The sequence below is a fragment of the Xenopus laevis genome, chromosome 4S, assembly GCF_017654675.1.
Source record: "Xenopus laevis strain J_2021 chromosome 4S, Xenopus_laevis_v10.1, whole genome shotgun sequence".
Classification (NCBI taxonomy): Eukaryota; Metazoa; Chordata; class Amphibia; order Anura; family Pipidae; genus Xenopus; species Xenopus laevis.
The window spans coordinates 92,913,133-92,923,678 of NC_054378.1; the positions used below are offsets into that span (position 1 = coordinate 92,913,133).

The window sequence follows — 10,546 nt, forward strand, 5'->3', positions numbered from 1 at the left end:
AGGTGTTAAATAATAATTACATAAATTTAAAAATTACGGCTGAAATTAATAAAGACGTAATTAATTTTCTTGACATCAGAATCTATAGAGACACCAACAACAATATCCAAACCTCGGTATTCAGAAAGGAAACTGCAACTAATAATCTCCTACACGCTCAAAGCCAGCATCCCGCACGCCTCATTCGAGGCATCCCGACAGGACAGTATTTACGGGTTAGAAGGCTATGTAGCACTTTGTCTGATTTTAAAGTCGAAGCAGACAAATTGTACCAAAGATTCAAATTAAGGGGGTACAGTCATAACTCCCTCAAAAAAGCTTACAAAAGAGCGCTCACTTCAGATAGAAGTCATCTCCTGATTCCTAGAAAATTGACAGCGAATAATCAACCTTCTACCATCAGTGAGGGTCAACAAGTAATAAGGTTCATTGGGAACTACAGTTCAGAACATAAGGAAATTCGTCAGATTTTATGTAAACATTGGCACATTCTAGAGCAGGACAAAGATATATCAGAAGTCATTGGGAGTAATCCTACGATTACTTTTAGGCGCAGCAAAAATCTACGTGACCAATTGGTACACAGCCATCTTAGCAGTGAGGCCAAACCAACATGGCTAGAAAATAAAACTAAAGGTTGCCACAAATGTGGCAGCTGTCAGGCCTGTCCCTTCATAGAAAAAGCGTTGACATGCCTTGGAAGATCGGACATCCCCATCTACACTCTAAAATATTTCATGAATTGTAAAACATCAGGAGTGATATACTTGATGAATTGCAGATGTGGGAAACGCTATGTGGGCAAAACAAAACGGGAATTTAGGAGAAGGATCCTTGAGCATGTTGGAGATGTTAAGCACAGGAGAAATACATCGGTAGCAAGACACATTAATGAAATACACAATGGTGACACTGAGATGTTAAGATTCACAGCAGTTGATCACATTAAACCTACAATGCGAGTAGGCGACATTGACAGGAAATTACTACAGCGCGAAGCTCAATGGATTTATTGGTTGAACACCAGAGTACCGCATGGCCTCAATGAGGGCTTCACCTTCTCTCCATTTCTATAATTGTTTTAAATAATTTTTCTCTCTTTTCATACAAATAACACACTTAGAATTAAATGAGGAAACTACTTATTTGTAATGTTTGTATAATATAGTGTAGTAGTGTAGCGATTTCTAGCTTGCCATTACCCATAGTATAAGTGTCTTATAATATGGGGCGTTTGCTCTTCCCTGCAGAGAATTAGACTATACCGAGTACTGGTTGCTAACGCTGTACACCATAGCAACCGGTCACCAACTCTATACACCATAGTAACGAGGGTGATATAGGGTGTATATGTGCGGGATATGAGAGCTTAATTACTAGGTGCAATTCATACTAACCATCAAGGACAATTGGAACAGTTCAGACAATCTGACAAACTTTAATTTGTGGCATGCGCACCATTCACTGATTATTTATTTATTTATTTATTCTTTCTAACAGCGCATGCTCATAAAACAGAATTAATCACCTGATGGACGATATTAGTTGCGCATCCTGAGCCAAGTATGGGCAGCGCATGCGCAATAGACATATTGAGGAGCCAAGTGTGGGCAGCGCATGCGCATTGGATACATTGAAGCGCCTGAGAGTATTCTCGGCAGGCGCAACCGGAAGTGACGTCATTCGGAAGCGCCCTGTTAGACGGACGGCTAGAATCGCCTATTTAAACTGCATTTTGGCACACACCCGGCACTTATGCCCCTGAGGAAGCCGCGCAAACGGCGAAACGCGTCGGGCTTGTGGCATAGGTGGACGGTGGGCGATTAGCTCTCACTTGCTCCCCACGTAGCTAGGTAGGAAATATTGGCTTGGGGAACTTTTGGAAGGGAGGGTTCTGGGATTGCGACTGGCATCCATTACTTTGACTGCTTTAAAGTAGCACGCTGTCAATTAAGACAGTTACAATTGTGCTATACACCGTTCCACCTATAGCCTGGTTTTTATTTTGGTTTTAGGGACACTTCTCCCAGACTTCCTTACTGTCACAAGGGAGCCTTGTTGTTTTGATTTAGTTTTTTGGTGGTGTGTATTATGGTTTTAATATATTTATTAAAAGTTATGTTTTAGTTAGTGATTATCGTTAACACTATCTGAACTGGTTAGCTTTTAGTCGATAGGGCTTTCTAGGCTGTGTGTCTGGCCCAGCTGACTATACCTTAATTGATATTGATAGTATACGTTCTTCAATGAACTCTAACCTGCAGATAAACCTTACTTTGAAATAATTGATTCTCGCAGCAGGGTAGTATACTTATTTAAAATGTAAAAGATTTTTAGCATACTTAAGGCACAAAGATTAGAAATACAGAAAGATCTCTTATCTCTCCCAAGCATTCTAGATATAAGATCCTATACCTGTGTGTATATGCCTATTAGAAACTAAGTGTATCACCTAGGCTGAGTAGAACTATAACAGTATGAACTTAGTTAGGAATGTATACATTTACTACCGTATTATGCACAATTAGGTTATCTACTGCATTGCCATGAACAGATTAATTTCCAGTGGGAAGCTACCCTATTAGTTTACTTGCCCAGAATATTTTCTGCAGACACCCATGAGTGTTGCTTTACATATAAAAGACAATTATGACAGAGACAAACTATACCCTGAAATATCTTTTCTTTTAATAACAGGTTTGTTAAATTGTATTTATTAATGGGTAAAAGTTCATCCTTTGATAAATACGCCTTTCAAAATCCCATAGAAATGAATGGAGAGTGGCGGAATTTCACTCTAGAGGACTGTGGCGATCTCTAACTTCACTCTTTGATAAATATACCCCTAAGTCCCTATAATGTTCACAAACATGAGAAGCCAGTGAACCTACGTGTATGTTTTTTTAAGTGTGAGAGAAAATAATTTGAGGTGAATCAGTGAAACTTATTATGTAAAAGATCTGGTAATTACATTTTATTTAAAGGAGAACTGAAAATGCCATATTTTACATACTGAACTTATTGCACCAGCCTAAGGTTTCAGCTTGTCAATAGCAGCAATGATCCAGGACTTCAAACTTGTCACAGGGGGTCACCATCTTGGAAAGTGTCTGTTGAGAAGCTAAGCTTAGGGGTTGTCGCAAATTATCAAGCAAAATTTGAGGTTGGCCTGTAATATAAGCTGATGCTACAGGGCTGATTTTTAAATTCTGATGTTAGTTGTACTGGTTTCTGAGCTGACATGTACTAATTATCTGTATTACTAATCAGCCTTATATTGTGATATTTATATTCTATATGTACTGTTTATAGTCAGTCCCTAAAATATGCAAGGAATCAGCACCATGGAATACAGTATAATAAACACAAAACAAAGCCTAGAGTAATATTTTAACATAAATATATTAAAGTTGAACTCTTGTGAAAATTACAATTTTTTTATTATTAAAACGCCCATAACGGTTAGAAACTCTTTTAAAAGTATCAGCTGTCAATCATACATTGCTTGCCCCTCTATGACTTAAGGAAGCAGGGCAGTCATTTACTTTCACTTTCCATTCTGAACTTCCTAGATTTCACTGTACTCCCTACATTCCCCCTCCCTTTTCACCATCTAATTGTGTAGCCAGTAGAGTCCTGCGCGGGTCCATTTTTTGTAACCCGTACCCGCAGCCAGCAATCCGCAACCCGGACCCGCATTCTTACCCGCTTGGTCCCGCTACCCGACCTGCAAGTACCTTATCCACAACCCGGAACTGCGACCCACTGACCAAGAATCAGGAAGTGATGTCATTGTAAACCGGAAGCGACATCATTGGAAGTAGGCGTTATCAGAAAAAAGGAGTAAAAATCGCTACTGAGAAGACCCGCGGGCAATACTCGCACCTTGAACTTCTACCCGCAACCCGCAAGGTACCGCAGGTTTGTGCGTGTAACCCGCAGGTACCAGACCCGCTGCAGGACACTAGTAGCCAGTGCTTGTTGGACATGTGCATCAGCTGCCTCATTCTGGTGCATTAACAAGATTTTGGTGTGATGCAAAGCTTGTCCTAATAACAAAATGTTACCTTTCTGCTTGATTTGATTGTAAAATCCCAGACTAAAAGAAACAAGATTTATATGGTGTCTGGCCGGTATTTTACCGGCCTGGTCGGTAAAAATGATGGTTGATCCCAATGTTATTAATAGGGAAAAAATATAAATATATAGGAAGGCCGTAATTTTTTCCAGTAAAGGTGGCAACCCTAGGTGTTAGTGTCGTTTATTTTACTTGACTAACATCATAAATAGGATTTGGAATTATTTCTTGGGGTGACAGGTCCTCTTTAAAAAAGTGCTGTGTAAGAAATATTTTTCCCACACAGCAGATATGCCTGCTTACAAGCCTTACAGGGGAATATAATAAAAGTCGCAAAGAGCAAAACAATTCGCACCAATAAGACTAAAAATCCACATCTCGCAATGTAATATTGTTCCTTAAACTGTTTTTGCATTGCGAATTTTAATTGCGCATTGCGAATTTTAATTGCGCACTCATAAGAAGTGCTTGAAGGTGTTGTAATCTTTTGGAGCAAACATAACGACTTTTTCAGTAAGAAGTTTTATTATATTGACTGCGCATTGGCACAAACTATAAAATTCACAAATGGTCTTTCACTGTCGGAAGTAGTTTTTCCGTTAGCGATTTTTATTACATTCCCCCGTTAGGCTTCAAAGAATCGTTTCTCATAAGTCACATACACTTATTATAGATGTGTAAAATGAGTGCTCATCAGCCATTTATGGGCATATTTATGAACATTAGAGATAAACATCTGACTGGTGATGTTGTCCCTGACAACCAATCAGATCTTTGCTTTTGTAGTCAAATCTAATTGCTGGTTAATAAATACAAGCCTTAAGCTGGCCATTGACACGCAGCTATAGTTGTACAAAGTGACGTTTCATATGATTTTCGGTGTGTGGGCTCTGAATTATCTTCCTGCTAATTTTTGTACCCTGGTGATCATTTAGTCTCTTGGACAAGTTAGACATTTTCTGTCAGATAATGAGAATATCTGTGCATGTATTGCCTGACGAAATCCATGGGTGACCTACAATGAGCTTTCGGGACATGACTTTCATATGATTGTTGTCTGGCAATAATTAATGGCCAAAACATTGTCAGATTTGCTATTTTTAGGACTTTCAATCTGAATGGTTCGATTCTGAACGTTGCATTAAACGTACAATCCAAATTCAAATTAAATCTGAACATCTATGGCCACCTTTAGAGTCTGAAGAAGCTGACACTGCGTTAGACCTGACATCACTTTGGGCTGATTCCAAAACCAAATTTGAATACACAGCACTTTTTAGAGGAGGAGGTGTATATATATTTATCTTGCCATATTGAGCTAAATTTTGGTTTATGTTTATTCTTCTGCAGCCCGTGATGCCTGTTTATTTCCATTTGGTGGTCCATTAGAGAAGCTTCTTGTTTTTATTACTGTGTTTAATTTATAATCCTCAAAACGCTTGATCCCACTTTACTTTGAATGATGCATTACCTTTCACTGTGCCAGATCTCCTGAAACATAAGACTGCACCCGGATCTGTCTTATTCCCAACCCCCTTTGTTTCCTCACTCTGTCGTTGTGCAATACAAGCAATATTACAGGACGGCTACAGCTTTTCTTGAGTTCTACATAATGTGCCAGCCTGCTACTTGGCAAGTTACAGGCAATATAGATCTTTCCTACTTACTGCAATAGCTGCAGTGCAAATATGAATCCATCCTTCCCAATGAATCAAACATCAATTTCAGTTTATTTTTAGGAGTACTCTTTAATTTGTGCTGAGCATGTTTCCTAATGTGGTAGCAGTTAAGTAGCATCTGGGAGCCCTCCAAGGATGTGGAGGTTATATTATTACTTGGAATGGGAAGGAGTGCACCAATATTAATGCACAGTAAGTATAAACCTTGGGCCTTTTATCTAGAAAGGTAAAAGTTTGATCTAGTAAAAGTGAAACTTTCTTGGTAAATCTTGTGCTAGTTGAGGTGGTGGCATCTATGTGGATGTGCCAGAGCATGCAGTGTTGAAAATACTTTAAATGATAATCAGCTGGCACATGAAGACTCAACTTTTGATTCATTATGTAAAAGGAACCCTAGAATTACCACCAAATGTAATTTGGCACAAAGGCACTCATTACTTTGCATCCTATGCATCTAGGATTCATTTTACATAATAAATCAAAAGTTGAGTCTTCATGTGCCAGCTGATGATCATTTCTACCTTGTGGCCTGCGCATTATTATGAAAGGTAAGTACATGTGGCACATCACAGCACGATGCAAGAATTGACTAGAGCATGTAGGTGCAACTACTTTATTGAATGGAGTTTTGACTTGCTAAATTGGGTCCTGAAATGTGACCCACTCTCTACACCTTATGATCATAAATAACTCCAGAGGGTTCAGTCACCTTCTGGTGTATTAAAAGCACTTAAAGGGGTGGTTCACCTTTAAGTTAACTTTTAGTATGTTATAGAATGGCTAATTCTAAGCAACCTTTTCAATTGGCCTTCATTATTTATTTTTCATAGTTATTTAATTATTTGCCATCTTATTCTAACTCTTTCCAGCCTTCAACTGGGGGGTCACTGACCCCCATCTTAAAAACAAATGATCTGTAAGGTTACACATGTATTGTTATTTTATATTACTCATTTTTCTATCCAGGCCCTCTCCTAATCATATTCCAGTCTCTTATTCCAATCTATGCATGGTTGCTAGTAATTTGGACCCTAGCAACCAGATAAACTCAAAAACCACAAATAATAATAGACTGGCAGTTTGGCCTGAGATGCCCTGTATTTAAATGCTCATTGAACAGTGGCATGCTAGAATGCTGGCACTGAGGGTCTGTTGCCCAAGTAGTTAAACCCTTGGTGTGTGTGTTTCATCAGAACCCCTAGTTTCACAGTGTGGCTGTGGGTGATTTTGGAGTGCAACATGACTGGGAAGGGAGCTGAACAGCAGATGATGATCAGAGAGTTAGGACATGACTATGGCAACGGGATGCGGATAATTAGCAGATTGCAATAGCTGGAGCAAGAGAGAATTACTGTGTACCAGATATATTTTTGAAGAGTCTTAGGAGTTAAATGGGAATATACAGACAGTACTTAATGCTGCAGGCACTTTCAAGTCAGGATTTAACATGATGAGAGAAAGAGGTTGCAAAGCTAAAAATACTATAGATATCCAGCAAAATGCAATATTGCCCAACATACTGCTAAGTTGCAAACAGAAATATCCTCATATGTTTAAAAAGTATTTACCAATAAGCTTAGGATTTCCTTTATAGTGAAGTGGACACTTACACAAGAGCCTGCCAAAATAGAACCCATCTCACATTATACAGAGCAAATAACCATTACCCACCTTTGCTTGCAGCTGAGTATATGTTTTGTGCTCATATCTTCAACACACTGGTACATTATTAAAGGTACAGTAACACCAAAAAATAAAAGTGTTAAAGTAATGAAAATACAATGTATTGTTGTGCTGCAATGGTAACACTGGTGTGTTTGCTTTCTGCAATTATATAAACAAGCTGATGTGTAGCCATGGGGGCAGCCATTCAAAGCCAAAAAAGGAGAAAAGGCACAGGATACACATCAGATAACCGATAAGCTCTGTAGTATACAATGGGATTCTTAAGAACATATCTGTTATCTACTTTGTAGCCTGTATTTGAATGTCTGCCCCCATGGCTACACAGCAGCTTGATTACATAAACTATAGTATTGTTCCTGAAGCAAACACCCCAGTTTTAGCAGTGCAGCCCAACAGTACATTATATTGTCATTCCTTTAAAACACTTTAATTTTTTGGTGTTACTGTTCCTGTAAGCCACAAATTGTGGTGGTTTCACTATATGTAGCTCTATCTGACTCATAACTACATGCTGATTTAAACATAGCTGTTCTGTATGGGTTTGTATACAAGTTGGCTAATATATATATGAAAATAGGTTATAAGGCACAGTAAGCAATACATAATATCAACCTAGTTGTTGTTGTGATAGAGAGATACTTTACTGCAGAGGTAAGATTGATTAAATATAGATCAATCCAATGAAGTTGATAATGATCGCTGTTCTCAGTGTAACACATTACTTATTGCTACATGGGGAGGATTGCACTCCAGTCTCATGGTCAAAACACACAAGAGCTGAATTTCTGACAGTACAAACAGATAAACCCAAGGCACGTTCTGGCAGGCCCAAATGCTGACATTGCTTGTGTAGTATACATAAGCGAAACAGCTCACTTTAGATTTAAAGGGAAATACACTCTGCACACGGACATTCCTGGTGTTCAAATTGGCACTGCATATTTATGCATATTTTCTGCATATTTCTTTGGGCTAAGCTCAGTGTCAGACTGGGACACCAAGGGCCCACCCAAACACCTTAGATCAGGGGCCCACCAAAACACCTTAGATCAGGGGCCCACTCTCAGAACTATTCTAATTTCTCTACAAACGCAACCTCTATTTTGCTAGTCTCTTCTTTACATGCTATAATCTATTATTCAATCTATTTAGTCTCTTTGTTCTCATAGAAATAGGGAATGGCCATGAAATAGGCCAAATGTTTTGAAGCAGGAGGGCACCTGACGAAGGGGGAACGCCCCCGAAACGTTGTGACGCAATAAACGCACCAGGGGTATGACCCCGGTTTAACTCGCTGTGTGTGCTAGCCTGCTTTACTGGATTACTCGTTATTTTGGGGGTGCCGTCTCCCTAGGGCTTCTAAGCACCAAGCGGAAACACCATTGAAGGGCCTGAGTGTGCACGTGACCTTCCTTGTACAGTTGAAGCAGGAGGGACCACTGACACCTGGGCCCAATGGGAGTTTTCCTGGTATCCCTGTGGGCCAGTCTGGCACTGGCTAAGATACAAGTTGATTTTGCCACCCACTTCCCTGAGGGCCCCAGACAGAAAATGGTCATAAAATCAAAATTGTTGGGTAGTGTTTATATTTCAACAGAGACAATCAGTGACCCTTCAGCTGTTTTTCAGCTAAAACTCCCAGCATCCCATGCCTTCAGCAGCCAGGGGGTGGGGGCTGGGAGTTGCAGATTGGATATCATGCACACAATCCCCCTTTAGATTGGGCCCCAGCCCCCCTGCATATTATTCAGTTCAGTAGTGAGAGGGTCACTGTAGCTATTTCAGAAGGCCGTGCACCTGAACACAAGGTGGCCTTTCTTTCTTGTTGTCTGTGCCCCTGGGAATGGCATCTGCTTGACAACGTGTAATGCCAGCTGCTGCTGCTGCTCGTGGGTTCTAGTATGAGGGAGAAATCCGCTGCCCGCACAAACCATCTGAATAGGGAAGAACATGGGTTCCCTGCCAGTACAGACACGCGCCCATTCTCACCACTGAGCCCAGCCGGGCGCAAACACCATACCAATTCGGCTTTCCGTGCTTTAACCCTTCATATGCTACGTCTCGCTGCGCAGGTGAATATTACTCTCAGCAAGAGGGGCCCACACTTACCCTTTATTCCTAACAGCCGAGGCGTAATGATTCCCTCACAGCAGCAGTATGTCCTTCCCCAGCGCCTGGCACTTGCACGCCCCTGACAGGGTCTCCTCTTCCGATCCTAATCTTCCTTCTTATTTTGCATCTAAATTCTCCGCACAACCCTCCAGCTGACGTGTGTGACAGGAGGAAGGCGGGGCTTACAGGCTCTCCCATTAAAGGCGCAGTTTGATTAGCGCTGTGTGTGCCAACCAGTATACACCCTCCTGTCCCTTATTGTGTAATCATACAACTGTCACAATATACTCAGCTGCACACATCTGGAGGTCTACACTCAGTTTTCTCTCTCTCTCTCATCTATCTCTATTTACTGTATACATATTATCTCTCTCTCTCTCATCTATCATCTCTCTCTATTTACTGTATATATATATATATATATATATATATATATATATATATATATATATATATATATATATATATATATATATATATCATCCATCTCTCTCTCTCTCTCTCTCTCTCTCTATCTATCTATCTATCTATCTATCGATTGATCTGTCTGTAATCTATGTATCATTGATCTATATTTCTATCTATTTATCAATTATCTATCTATCATCTATCTCTCTCTCTATCTTTCTATCTATCATCTCTCTCTATTTACTGTATATACATCATCCATCTCTCTCTCTCTAATCCATCCATCTATCTATCTCTATTTACTGTGTATAGATATCATCTATCTATCATCTATCTAATCTATCTACATATCTATCTATCTACATATCTATCTCTGTCTCTCTCTCTCTCTCTAATCTATTATCTATCTATATATTATATATATAAATATATATATATTATATATTCACACAAACACAAACAAACACACATGCAGGGCCGCTATCAGAAATCAATCAGTAAATAAGCCACACAAACATGGGCACTAAAAACCCATTGGTGGCCAGGGTCCCCCCCACAAGTTAAAAAAAAAAATGATTATCAG

General features: G+C 39.7%; 1 protein-coding gene across 2 annotated transcripts in view; it reads right to left on the reverse strand.

Moving 5' to 3' along the window:
- Window positions 1–9,770, reverse strand: part of csdc2.S (cold shock domain containing C2 S homeolog) — a 29,057-nt gene extending 19,287 nt beyond the window's left edge. The window contains exon 1 of one of the 2 annotated variants that reach the window (XM_018261117.2): window positions 9,553–9,770. The gene's annotated coding sequence lies outside the window, so the exon portion shown is untranslated. The remainder of the gene's footprint in view (window positions 1–9,552) is intronic. The other variant, XM_018261116.2, reaches the window with a different exon arrangement.
- Between the last annotated feature and the right edge of the window lie 776 nt (window positions 9,771–10,546).